The 14,188-nt window shown below is 40.9% G+C and overlaps 1 pseudogene; it reads right to left on the bottom strand.

The window, feature by feature from the left end:
• Positions 1 to 5,911: 5,911 nt before the first annotated feature.
• LOC149971143 (uncharacterized) lies at positions 5,912 to 10,053 on the bottom strand (annotated as a pseudogene).
• Positions 10,054 to 14,188: the final 4,135 nt, after the last annotated feature.

Genomic DNA, 14,188 nt, shown 5'->3' with positions numbered 1-14,188 from the left:
GTTGAATATTTATGCTCCTAACTTCGATGACCATATGTTTATTCAGAATGTCTTCCTTCAGGTTGCTCAAGCACCACCAGGATGGCTACTGGCTGGAGGAGATTTACATTTTTGTTTAGATACAGTTCTTGATAGGTCCTCTGATAAACCCTCACTTCTTACCAAAGCCGGCAAGCTCACCATGTCATTCATGAAAGATCTGAATTTACTAGACATCTGGAGACAGATGCACCCACAGGATAGGGACTACTCTTTTTATTCACACCCACACAAGACACACACACACACGCATAGATCACTTTTTTACTATCAACCCAACTGTTTCATAGAGTGTTAGATGTCGAGTATCTCCCCAGATTGCTTAGTGACCATTCTCCTCTGGTATTATCAATCTCCATTCCTACCAAGGTAAATGGAGCATATAGATGGAGACTCAATTCTACACTCCTGAAGCATCCTGAATTTTGTGTATTCATCAAAGAGCAGATGAATATTTTTACTTTGACAAACAAACCCTCCGCTCCTGACAGTTTCATTCTTTGGGACATATTGAAAGCCTATCTGAGGGGACAGATCATTTCCTATACTAAAGGGTTGTAGAGAAAACACGGTGCAGAACTGAATGTCCTTGAATCTGAAATCTCTGAGCTAGAGAAAACCTACCAAAGAGACCCGACTAAAGATCTATACAGGCTTTTGGTAAATAAAAAACTGAAATATAATACTCTGAACAAATATCAAGCTGAGAGGGCCATCACTAAATCAAAACAGCTTTACTACGAGCTTGGAGAGAAAGCACACAAAGTATTGGCATGGCAACTGAAAGCAGAGGGAGGTAAGAGGACAATTAATGCCATAGAAACTCTTTCTAATGAGATATCTTTCGACCCTACTGAAATTAATTTGAAACTTTTAAGAAATATTACAAAGACCTCTACACTTCCCAATCAAGTGGTGATCTATCAGAGATTGACTCCTTTCTCTCCTCTCTCAACCTCCCATGCCTGTCAGAGGAAGACAGAGAGCGCCTGATTGAACAGTTCTCAGTTCCTGAATTTTTGGAGGCCATTAAATCCTTACCTTCTAATAAATCTCCTGGGGACGATGGCTTCCCTCCAGAGTTCTATAAAGAATTTAAGGAGCAGTTGATACCCTACCTTATGGAGGTACTTAAAAAAGCCAGGGAGGACAACTGCTTTCCAGAGTCTTTCTCTCAAGCAGTGATTACTGTAATTCACAAGAAAGGGAAAAACCCGCTAAAGTGCGCCTCCTATAGACCAATCTCTCTCCTTAACACAGATCTCTCTCCTTAACACAGATCTCTCTCCTTAACACAGATCTCTCTCCTTAACACCAAGAAGCTATCTAAGAGACTGGAGTCATATTTTCCCTCTAACAAAAACAAAATACCTAGTGTCACAGTCTCCCTCGACGCTGAAAAGGCCTTTGATAGGGTTGAATGGCCATACCTCTTTCGCGTCTTGGAAAAGTTTGGTTTAGGTACCGTGTTTGTAAATTTGGTAAAATCACTCTACAAATCTCCTAAAGCTAGGATTGCTACCAATGGGATTACTTCCTCCTCTTTCCCTCTCTATAGGGGGAACAGACAAGGTTGCCCAATTAGCCCCCACCATCGAACCTTTGGCTGAGGCTATTAGAACATGCCCTGACATACATGCCAGCAGCATACCACCATGCATACCACTGCTGGCTTGCTTCTGAAGCTAAGCAGGGTTGGTCCTGGTCAGTCCCTGGATGGGAGACCAGATGCTGCTGGAAGTGGTGTTGAAGGGCCAGTAGGAGGCACTCTTTCCTCTGGACTAAAAAAAATATCCCAATGCTCCAGGTCAGTGATTGGGGACACTACCCTGTATAGGGTGCCGTCTTCGGTGTGTCCTGACTTTCTCGGGTCCTTAAAGATCCAATGGCGCTTATTGTAAGAATAGTGGTGTTAACCCTGGTGTCCTGGCCCAATCTGACCATCACAGTCACCTAATCATCCCCAGTTTACAATTGGTTCATTCATCCCCTGTAACTATTGCCCAGGTTGTTGCTGTGAATGAGAATGTGTTCTCTGTCAACTTACCTGATAAAATACATGGCTTTGAGGTGGGCCCCCATATCCATGAGTTATCACTCTTTGCGGACAACCTTATCTTATTTTTAACGAGCCCAGAACACTCCCTCTCTCACTCGCAGATCCAGATATAAGGTCTATTTTGATAAAAGCTAAATCTTACCGTTGTCTGTCTATGACCACCATACCATCAAGCACAATTTTCCTTTTAGATGGTCGCCTATGGGCTTCACATATTTGGGCATAATGGTGGATGGTAACCTGAACAACCTCTATAAACTCAATCTGGCCAGTTTGTGTAGAATCAATGTAATTAAAATGAATGTCCTGCCCAGATTTCTATATCTGTTTCAATCTCTCCCTATCCCTGTGCCCGCAGCATTCTTTTCCTCTCTCGACAAGCTGACCAGACGGTTTATCTGGCACGGCAAAACCTCTAGGGTTGGCTTGGATAAACTGACCCTTGATTACGGTCAAGGGGGCTTAAACCTTCCCAATTTTAGAATGTACTACTGGGTTGCACTGTCTAGGTTTCTGGCTCAGAGGTTTGACAATGGTCCCTCTCCCAACATCCCAACATTCAACTCAACATTGAAAAGTTTGAGGTAAATGATGACACTGGGGCAGAATTGTTTTACAAATGGGACAGAAAATCTATAAAAACCATCACAGACAACCCTTTAATCATACATTCTGTCCTGGCATGGTGCAAACTGTATGAGCTGTTCAGACGAGGGGGATTTCTTTCCCCTAAAACCCCTTTGTGGAACAATAGATTGATTCCTATGTTGATAATATATTGATTCCGATAGATTGATTCCAATAGATTGATTCCTATGTTTTTCCAGAATAGTAACTTTAGACCATGGTCTGATAAGGGGATCACTCTCCTGGAACATTGTTATGAGGAGGGAGTTCTTATGTCTTTTGATCAGCTGAAACAGAAATACCACTTGCCTAACAGGGACTTCTTTAGCTACCTACAACTACGAAACTTTATTAGGGTGACTCTCAAGAGACAATGGAACCTACCTAAGATGTCACCTATTGAACAACTCCGCCACGCAGACCAACCGCTGTTCAAGACCATTTCCCGTGTTTACGATGCTCTAATGTCAGGACTAACACTGCCTGAGCTAGATAAAACAAACCAATCATTTCAATCGTGTAAGCACATGGAAATACATTTTAGCTAAATTATTTATTTATTTCAGACAGATTTAAGTGGTGAGCTGTGAGTGACGGACTGTGAAACTCAATCTCCCATGATTCCGTACTACCGGAATTGACCATTTAATTTATGTATAATTTATGTTGTATTCCGCACACAAACTTAAAACATTTTTTTTACTCTGCATGTAATATTTAATAATAGAAGAAATACTTGTATTTTACATTTGAATTAGATCTGTGATGGTGTAGCTAGTTTATTTATAGACCTGCATGTGTCCAATAAGAATAAAAAAAATGGGTATGTCCTGTCTGCACAACCATTAAAATGATCAGAGAGGGAAAAAAAATGAGAAAATCCTCTTGAGCCTTAGTAGTTGCTCAGTGAAACATTGTTGACAGGATATTGAGATGCTTTGGGACACCATTTATGCTGTCATCAAGGCAGAATGTGGCTATTTGAAGAATCTTAAATATAAGTATATTTAGATTTGTTTAACACTTTTTTGGTTACTACATTATTCCATATGTGTTATTTTATAGTTTTGATGTCTTCACTATTATTCTATAATGTAGAAAATAGTAAAAAATAAAGAAAAAACCTTGAATGAGTAGGTGTTCTAAAACTTTTGACTGGTATTGTATGTGTGAATAAGGTGTAAGCAATATGGTGTAAGCTTCACCACTTTCCTGATTATATCTATCCAGACCATTCAGAACAATCTAAGGGTTAGGTCAGGGCCAAAGAGGAGGGGTAGGGAGTGAATTTGGACAAGCAAATATTAGCCTATTATAGGCCTATATGTATTTGAATCTATAGCTACACCTAGCCTATTATAGACCTATATGTATTATAATCTATATCTCTACCTAGCATATTATAGGCCTATATGTATTATAATCTATATCTCCACCTAGCCTATTATAGACCTATATGTATTATAATCTATAGCTACACCTAGCCTATTGTATTTGAATCTATAGCTACACCTAGCCTATTATAGGCCTATATGTATTATAATCTATAGCTACACCTAGCCTATTATAGACCTATATGTATTATAATCTATAGCTACACCTAGCCTATTATAGACCTATATGTATTATAATCTATAGCTACACCTAGTCTATTGTAGACCAATATGTATTATAATCTATAGCTACACCTAGCCTATATGTATTTGAATCTATAGCTACACCTAGCCTATTATAGACCTATATGTATTATAATCTATATCTCCACCTAGCCTATTATAGACCTATATGTATTATAATCTATAGCTACACCTAGCCTATTATAGACCTATAATAAACTCCTCTATGAAGATGCACTTATTGTTGCATATAGGCCTATATTAACTATTTGAAGGTTAGTTGGACATATAATAAGCCATAATAAGTTTTTCCCTGGTACAAATGGCAAGAGGAGCCCTGCGTGGCCTAAATAGTGTAACTCTGTATCATCCCCTTCAAAACGCCCTAATTCTTCATAACACCACTCACGCATGTCCACTGATGTGGGAATTTGCCTACGTATTCAATCTAAGTATTTGATATTCCCATCACTTTTGCTGATTGTTTTCTCATTCCTCACAATAAAATCACTAGACCTATATGTATTATAATCTATATCTCCACCTAGCCATAGACCTGCTCAGTATGTCAATCATACTTAGTATGCTATAGTTACTGAATTTTTATGTAAAATTCTATATATTTTTTTACACCATGAATATATCAATTGACATCAATTAATTTTGGTAAAATAACTATTAAAACATATGCTGTTGTAAATAAGCATATTATCCTTCATCAGGTAGGCCATCATTGTAAATTAGATTTTGTTATTTTACCTTTATTTAACTAGGCAAGTCAGTTAAGAACAAATTCGTATTTTCAATGATGGCCTAGGGACAGGGGCAGTTCATGCCTGTTCATGGGGCAGAACGACAGATTTGTACCTTGTCAGCTCGGGGGGTTTGAACTTGCAACCTTTCGGTTACTAGTCCAACAGCTCTAACCACTAGGCTATCCTGCTGCCCCGAGTCTTAACTGACTTGCCTAGTTAAATAAAGGTTAAATTAGCCAGTAAGCTTTAACAGGACACATGTCGTACCATTTGAAAGTATGGTGTAGGGTACAATGCCCTGCTGAAATATATAGGTTGGGAAACAGTACATTCCCCTCAACCACATTAGAAAGATGATGTTATACTTACAATGTTGCAAGGAAAACTTTTTATTACATAAAAATAAGTAATTCAGACTATGTAATCGATTGAAACACACACACACACTCAGAGCTGTTACTGCTTAATGCATTTATTTATTGAGAGCTTTATTTATTTAAGCAGTCCCATTGAGACCAAGGAAGGACTCTTTCACAACTCACTCAATTACAACGAACAAAAGGAAATCCCAATCATGACATCATAGACAATACTTGAAGAAAATACAACAAAATACAATGAAGAACAAAACACATTCCTCGGTAAAGATGTCTTCAAGCAACAGTCTGAGTTGCTGATGACTTCGCTACAGCCTAGGACCAGGAAAGAAACAGAGGAGAGGTGAGGGGAAGAAACATGGCAACAAATGCGCTGAAAAATACACATTCCTTCTCCACTAGCGCGTCGTCGGGCAAATTACATTTCCTTGGATGGGTTCAGAAGGTGAGGGGGTCAGGGGTCAACGTCAGGAGACCAGGCTGCTCCCAAGGGAGGTGGTGGCGACCTTCTCCCTCTCCTGCGGGAGACAGCGAGACCAAGTGAAAGAGGCAGGAGTGTTGTATGATTTCAGAAAGCATAGCAGGAGTCATCTGATCTCTCAGCAATAGGACTTCTATCTTCATCTGAGTTCTTGTCTTCATCGGAGTCATAAAAAAATATCCCCTCCTCCCAGAATCAGCTTGTGGTAGGTGTTCCTGGTGTTGACTTGGTCTTGTGTCAGTTCACTCAATCTTCTCTTCAGGTGGCAGAGAAGGCCATTCCTTTCTCCCTCTGACAACTCCACTGAATTGCCTAAATGTCACATGTAAAGCAGTAAATGATTTACCCTTCCATTAAACAAAATAGTGTGGAGGGTATTTGTAAAGCAAGACAAAAAGTTCAGTCCAAAAACAGTATAAACCTCAACATACTCTGGTCTTGCTGTAGACCAGCTGTAGGGACAGTACCTTCTGTGTTCCCGATGCTCTTTGTAGGCTCCCCCCAGTGCCTCTTCATCTCCTTCACCAGGATCCACTCTTCCTCCTGTAGTCTGTTCACCAACATCAGTCTGTCCAAGATTGCCTTTTTTGATGACAAGATGGCTGTTGCCTGTGTGATGTAAACTCACAGAGGTATATAACAGAACGGCAGCAATGATTGCAGCCTACGCTGAAGGTAAACATTCAATCCCAATAGATACCTTCTGCAGTCCTGTTTCTTACTGGTGCCAAGTCTCTCCCATGGCCACACAAAGCTGTCAGTGTTGATCAGCTCGTCCACTGTGGGGAGCCTAAACTCTGCCTTGCTGTTGGTGAAGTTGAACAATGGCAGCTGTCAAGGCCGCTTTGTCCTCAACCATTTTTCTCTGAATCCGATGTGTCCTTTTGTTGCCGTCTGAATAAAAAGGGGTGATTAGACAGACTGTATGTTCAGATATATTACATGACTATAAGTTACAGAACTACTGTAGAGGCACGAACAAAGAGAGAACAAAGCAATCAACTCATTTCTAAAGCATTTACTGTCATGCGGTTATAACATTATACAAGGCCTACAGAGTTGTAGCTCACTCTGCTGTTTATGGTCATGCAATTTCTCAGTTTAATGAAATGTTTTGCATGAGATCAATTAATAACATAGGTCATGGATACATTTTTTATCATAAACATGGTCTGATGTGTATGACTAATGCATTTTCTTTCACAAATCCGTTTCACTGCTTGATTAAAAAGGTGTTTGAGGTCATATTGTTGTTGGGGCTTACCTGTCTAACGGTAGAGGTAGTGTTTCCTCTGTTTCCCACTGAGGTAAAGCCCCTCAGTCTTCTTCTGGAGATGCCCCGTCTACCCTGTTTGACTATCCTGAAGTGTGGAGATCAAACATTAGGGCAAGTTACAAACATGACTCCACTGACATCAATGCAAAAAATAACATTCACTTTTCTACCTGTCTGCCTTGAAATATACTTATTCCTGTCATCATATTAGAATGTATTGATTACTTTATATGTATAAGAAATGTACAGTACCAGTCAAAAGTGTTAAACAAATCAAAATATATGTTATGTTTTGAGTGCTGCATCAGATGACCTAGCCTCCACAATCACTCGAGCTCAACCCAATTGAGATGGTTTGGGTGAGTTGGACCGCTGAGTGAAGGAAAAGCAGCCAACAAGTGCTCAGCATGTGGGAACTCCTTCAAGACTGTTGGAAAAGCATTCCAGGTGAAGCTGGTTGAGAGAATGCCAAGAGTGTGCAAAGCTGTCATCAAGGCAAAGGGTAGCTACTTTGAAGAATATAAAATAGATTTGTTTAACACTTTTTTGGTTACTACATATCTGTTATTTCATAGTTCTGATGTCTTCACTATTATTCTACAATTGAGAAAATAGTAAAAATAAAGAAAAACCCTGGAATGAGTAGGTGTGTCCAAACTTTTGACAGGTAATGTATATGTTAGGGGTCAATGAAAGGTGTATAGGAACTTTGGGTATGGAAAGTTACTGAGTGAGACAAGGGGAATTGCAGAAAGTTTATATTCTGATCAAACATGTTATTGCTGAATGTGAATATTTCTAAGAAAGGAGGCAAAGGCTAGCAGTTTAGTTTCAGTTCCTGATAAGGCAGGCAAGCTGCTGAGGAACCAGGACAATGAGGGATGTGGAACTCAACTCCAGAAAAGGTCAGCAGTTGAAGAGAGAAGACACTGCTGGGAGGGGGGCCATAGGGGCCCATCCCGAAGACCATCTGACTACAGACCTATCCCATACACGCACTGCTGGGAGGGGGCCATAGGGGCCCACCCTGAAAACCGTCTGACTACAGTCCTATCTAATACACACACACTTCCACACCCGTGAGGGTTCTAGACTTAGGCAGGCCATGACAATACCAGTGAGAGGAACCTATTATGTTTCTGCCTAACAACAGATGAGTGTTTATCTTAGACATGCAAGGTGGCAACTCCACCTAGTCAGAAGGCTTGTGGGTAGAATAAACTTAGTTTGAGCTTTTTCTGATTGTCTGTTTCAGTTTCTGCTCTATTTGTTCAGAACCTGACATACCTTCAGGCCACTGCTGGACCTCAGAAACCCACTCCTGAAGCACAGAGTCGTTGATGTCCAGCTCTGCCCGCTTTTCTTCAAGGAGTCTGGTCTCCCCCTTCAGTCTTTTGACATTCTGAAAAAATTCAAATTCAATTTAAGGAATAACATAGGTGAATGTTTTTCAAGTGAATCACACTAAAATATTTGACTTTAATGGAAACAGTCATCTTGATGTTTTCCTACAAGTGTGCTGGAGCTGAAATATAAAGGACCATGTTGCAATCCTGAACCTTCTTCAGCATTAGTCATGACATCATAATACACTTACCAGCCTTGGACATGTGCTTTGTTGTGACAGCAGCTCTGGATATAAAATTATTCACCTGTTCGACTTCCTCTCTGGTTATGTTGCCGGCACCAGGCTGATTGCGGCCTCCCCATTTGAACTTTAATGCCTTAATGAACAAATACAACAAAAATGTAATAATGTATTATGGAACGATTATTTAAAAAAGCATTACAATATCCTTTCTTCATAACATTTAATTTAAATAAACAGTCAAGAAGGAAAACAATTACCTCACAAGACCATTCATGTGCCTTCGCATGAATAACAGAGAAGGAGAGGGTGCATTTTTAAGAAACTACTCCAACTCTGGGCACGCCTGCACAACTTTCTGACAATATGGACAGTATTTACATGCAACATCGTGCCAGCAGAAGACAGCTCCTTCTGCAAGTGCATTGTATGGGCATATATCTCTCCTCTGTACATGTTGAGGGCCTTGAGGAGTCCATTACATAGGCATATATCTCTCCTCTGTACATGTGGTGTCAGCACTGTATCCTTCCTCATCTACTTTGGCAGATCATTTTCCAGACGTCTCCTTGGCCGCTGTCCACTCTGACGTGCCACGCACTCCTTTGCCTGGCGTCTACAACATGAATATCACAGGGAAGTGCAGAGATGAACTTAAAAGAAACAAGTTCTAAACTAGGTGACATTAAGTTATGTTATAGAAACTGTGAGAATAATTACATGATTGGTCTTTGTACGGACATGTTTGACGAAAGATGACATATCGTTTGTCTTTTGCCAGGACGACACCATCACAGAAGCCCTTCTCAACACTAAATAGAAAGTCAGACTGCAAGATTACATCACAAAATGATCCATAAAACCAAACCGCCAAGGTGTGGCATGTAGCCTAGAGTGGTGGGTTGCTGGTTCAAATCCCAGACATCTGACAGTGTTGCTCCAACCTCTCTGTGTGTGCGTCTGAGTGTGTGTGTGTCTCTGTGTGTCTCTGTGTGTCTCTGTGTGTCTCTGTGTGTCTCTGTGTGTCTCTGTGTGTCTCTGTGTGTCTCTGTGTGTCTCTGTGTGTCTGTGTGTGTCTGTGTGTGTCTGTGTGTCTCAGAGGGATTTGGATGAAGCAAAAAGACAAATCCCTGTCCAACAATTTTTCTTCCTGGAAAATGACCTTTAGGTTGATAATTAATCTTCTTCTAAAAAGACCAACTGCAATATAACATCATAAACATAATTCACAACAAAAGGAAAACCAACTGCAATATACTAGCACAGCTACACAGCTGTGGCACAGCTACACAGCTACACAGCTACACAGCTACACAGCTACACAGCTCTGGCACAGCTACACAGCTACACAGCTGTGGCACAGCTACACAGCTACACAGCTACACAGCTGTGGCACAGCTACACAGCTACACAGCCATGGGCAAAAGACAAACTAGAAACCAAAATGTGACACCAAAGAATCACAAATAAATTGTTCTATATATTTGGATTGTAAATACTGATGCATTGAAAATTGTGCAGCATGACTAAAAAAGTGTGTATTGCAGGAGGTGCTATCAGATTTAATTTGAAACACATAAACAATAAACACACAATTTTCTCCTGGAAGGTAAGGGATGGTTGGGGGACAAGGGTCGATAAATCCCTTCAAACAGAGACTTCCTGTTATGCAAAACCTTGGTGCTATGGGTAGCTTTGTCACATGTGGCACAGAGAATATGCCTGGGCAGGCAATCTGCACTGCACAACAGCATCCTCACTGTTGCAATACTGACACTGTCCCAACACAGTACCTTCAGCAGCGAGCATGCTGTCCACCATTGCCTCTCCCCCTTTTGTGCACACAAGGCCTGCCACTCTGCCCAAGTCACCTTTGGGGTTATATGACAACCTGGCCCTGTGAAACTCCTCATCAGCTCCTGTAGGTCCTGCATCAGGGAGTCTTGTGGAGATTAAAAAAAACAAAAACATGACAGGATTCATTAAAAGAATAGCTGCTTGGCTATATTAAGAAATGTTAAGGTTGGCATGGTATTTGTTTGGCATTCTAGCATACTGTACCTTTATCTTGTGGGGATAGGTGCAGGAGCATGGGTACCGCAGGAGGATGGATACTGCAGGAGGATGGGTACTGCAGGAGGATGGGTACTGCAGGAGGATGGGTACTGCAGGAGGATGGGTACTGCAGGAGGATGGGTACCGCAAGAGGATGGGTACCGCAGGAGGATGGGTACTGCAGGAGGATGGTACCGCAGGAGGATGGGTACCGCAGGAGGATGGGTACTGCAGGAGGATGGGTACTGCAGGAGGATGGGTACTGCAGGAGGATGGGTACCATAGGAGGATGGGTACCACAGGAGGATGGGTACCACAGGAGGATGGGTACCACAGGAGGATGGGTACCACAGGAGGATGGGTACCACAGGAGGATGGTACCGCAGGAGGATGGTACCGCAGGAGGATGGGTACTGCAGGAGGATGGGTACTGCAGGAGGATGGGTACCATAGGAGGATGGGTCCCATAGGAGGATGGGTACCACAGGAGGATGGTACTACAGGAGGATGGGTACCGCAGGAGGATGGTACCGCAGGAGGATGGGTACCACAGGAGGATGGTACCACAGGAGGATGGTACCGCAGGAGGATGGTACCGCAGGAGGATGGTACCGCAGGAGGATGGGTACTGGTACTGGAAACTATTAACTAAAAATGGTGTTTTATTTCTTCATCAACGCAACTTAAGTATAACTTAGTATAACTGTTTATTGGGTGAAGAGATGAGAATCCACTCTGACAGATATGTCATTAAATGATGATGTCCGTTAGTTCTTATATTAGATATAAATATATCATGAAATTATGATATACTGTATGTCCTTATATTAGATATCATTAAATTATGATATACTATATGTCCTTATATTAGATATATATATAATTAAATGATGATATCTGTATGTCCTTATATTAGATATATATATTAAATGACATGTGCATAGCTATGTGTTTTTAATGTACATTAGCAACAAGTTCTTCTTACTTCGGGAGACATAGAACATAACATTTTCAGTACATGCCACCTAAGAGTTCATGCCTGCCAGACAGAGGCTGAGGTTACAGTCAATCGGTCTGAGGATTTGAACTTTTTATAGCACTACTTTGCATTTAATTCCACATTGAAATGAAAGCCAATGAGACAGCTAAAAATCGGTCAGTATATATTGCAACTGGATTTAGTACTAGTTAGAAATAATGTCCTGACAAGGTAATCATGCTGCCTGACCAGGTGAACGACGCTAGTCTTGATGAGGCACTTCATCTCTTGGGGTTGTTGTGTGTATCGTGATTTCCTTAGGGTCATGTGACCTGGGTTTCAAGCCTACCTCTTTTTGTATCCAAATCCGGCTTAAAACTTCTTCACAACAGTATCTCGGACCTGCCTGGTGTGTTCCTTGTTCTTCATGATGCTCTCTGCGCTTTTAACGGACCTCTGAGACTATCACAGTGCAGGTGCATTTATACGGAGACTTGATTACACACAGGTGGATTGTATTTATCATCATTAGTCATTTAGGTCAACATTGGATCATTCAGAGATCCTCACTGAACATCTGGAGAAAGTTTGCTGCACTGAAAGTAAAGGGGCTGAATAATTTTGCACGCCCAATTTTTCAGTTTTTGATTTGTTAAAAAAGTTTGAAATATCCAATAAATGTCGTTCCACTTCATGATTGTGTCCCACTTGTTGTTGATTCTTCACAAAAAAATACAGTTTTATATCTTTATGTTTGAAGCCTGAAATGTGGCAAAAGGTCGCAAAGTTCAAGGGGGCCGAATACTTTCGCAAGGCACTGTACAATTATCTGTAAGGTCCCTCGGTCGAGCAGTGAATTTCAAACACAGATTCAACCACAAAGATCGGGGAGGTTTTCCAAAGCCTCGTAAAGACGGGCAACTATTGGTAGATGTGTAAAAAAAATAAGAAAAGCAAACATTGAATATCCCTTTGAGCATGATAAAGTTATTAATTACACTTTGGATGGTGTACAAATACACCCAGTCACTACAAAGATACAGGCGTCCTTCCAATCTCAGTTGCCAGAGAGGAAGAAAATCGCCATAAGGCCAATGGTGACTTTAAAAAAGTTACAGCGTTTTAATGGCTGTGATAGAAAACTGAGGATGGATCAACTACATTTGAGTTACTCCACTACTAACCTAATTGACAGAGTGAAAAGAAGGAACCCTGTACAGAATACAAATACTCCAAAACATGCATCCTGTTTGCAACAAGGCACTTAAGTAATACTGCAAAGCAATTCACTTTTTGTCCTGAATACAAAGTGTTATGTTGAGGGCAAATCCAATCCAATACATGACTTAGTACCACTCTCTATATATTCAAGCATAGTGGTGGCTGCATCTCGTTATGGGTATGCTTGTAGTCATTAAGGACTGGGGAGTTTTTCAGGATAAAAAAAGAAACGTAATGGAGATAAGCAGAATCCTAGATGAAAACCTGGTACAGTCTGCTTTCCACCAGACACTGGGAGATGAATTCACCTTTCAGCAGGACAATTTACTAAAACACAAGGCCAAACCTACACTGGAGTTGCTTACCAAGAAGACAGTGACTGTTCCTGAGTGGCCTAGTTAGGGTTTTGACTTAAATCAACTTGAAAATCTATGGCAAGACCTGAAAACTGTTGTCTAGCAATGATCAACAACCAACTTGACCGAGCTTGAAGAATAATGTGCAAATGTTGCACAATCCAGGTGTGGAAAGCTGTTAGAGATTTACCCAGAAAGACTCACAGCTGTAATTGGTGCCAAAGGTGCTTCTACAAAGTATTGACTCAGGGGTGTGAATACTTCTGTAAATGAGTATTCAACTAATCAATACATTTGAAAACATTTTTAAAAAACATGTTTTTTACTTTGTCATTATGGGGTATTGTGTGTAGATTGGTGAGAAAAATATATATTTAATTCATTTTGAATTCAGGCTGTAACACACAAAAAAAGTGGATGAAAATCAAGGGGTTAGTTTCTGAAGCAGCTGTATGTTGTGTTTTGGACACTTTTTGATACTGGTGACCAGTTTGTGATGGTGATGCTGGTGACCAATTTATGATGGTGATGCTGGTGACCAGTTTGTGATGGTGATGCTGGTGACCAGTTTATGATGGTGATGCTGGTGACCAGTTTATGATGGTGATGCTGGTGACCAGTTTATGATGGTGATGCTGGTGACCAGTTTATGATGGTGATGCTGGTGACCAGCTCATGCTGGTGACACTGGTGACCAGATTATGATGGTGATGTTGGTGACCAGTTTATGATGGTGATGCTGGTGACCAGTTTATGATG

The sequence above is a fragment of the Oncorhynchus mykiss genome, chromosome 28 (genome assembly GCF_057628025.1).
Source record: "Oncorhynchus mykiss isolate SJ-2025 chromosome 28, ASM5762802v1, whole genome shotgun sequence".
Classification (NCBI taxonomy): Eukaryota; Metazoa; Chordata; class Actinopteri; order Salmoniformes; family Salmonidae; genus Oncorhynchus; species Oncorhynchus mykiss.
Note: the sequence above shows the minus strand (reverse complement) of the source record. Positions and strands in the feature narration are given on the sequence as shown.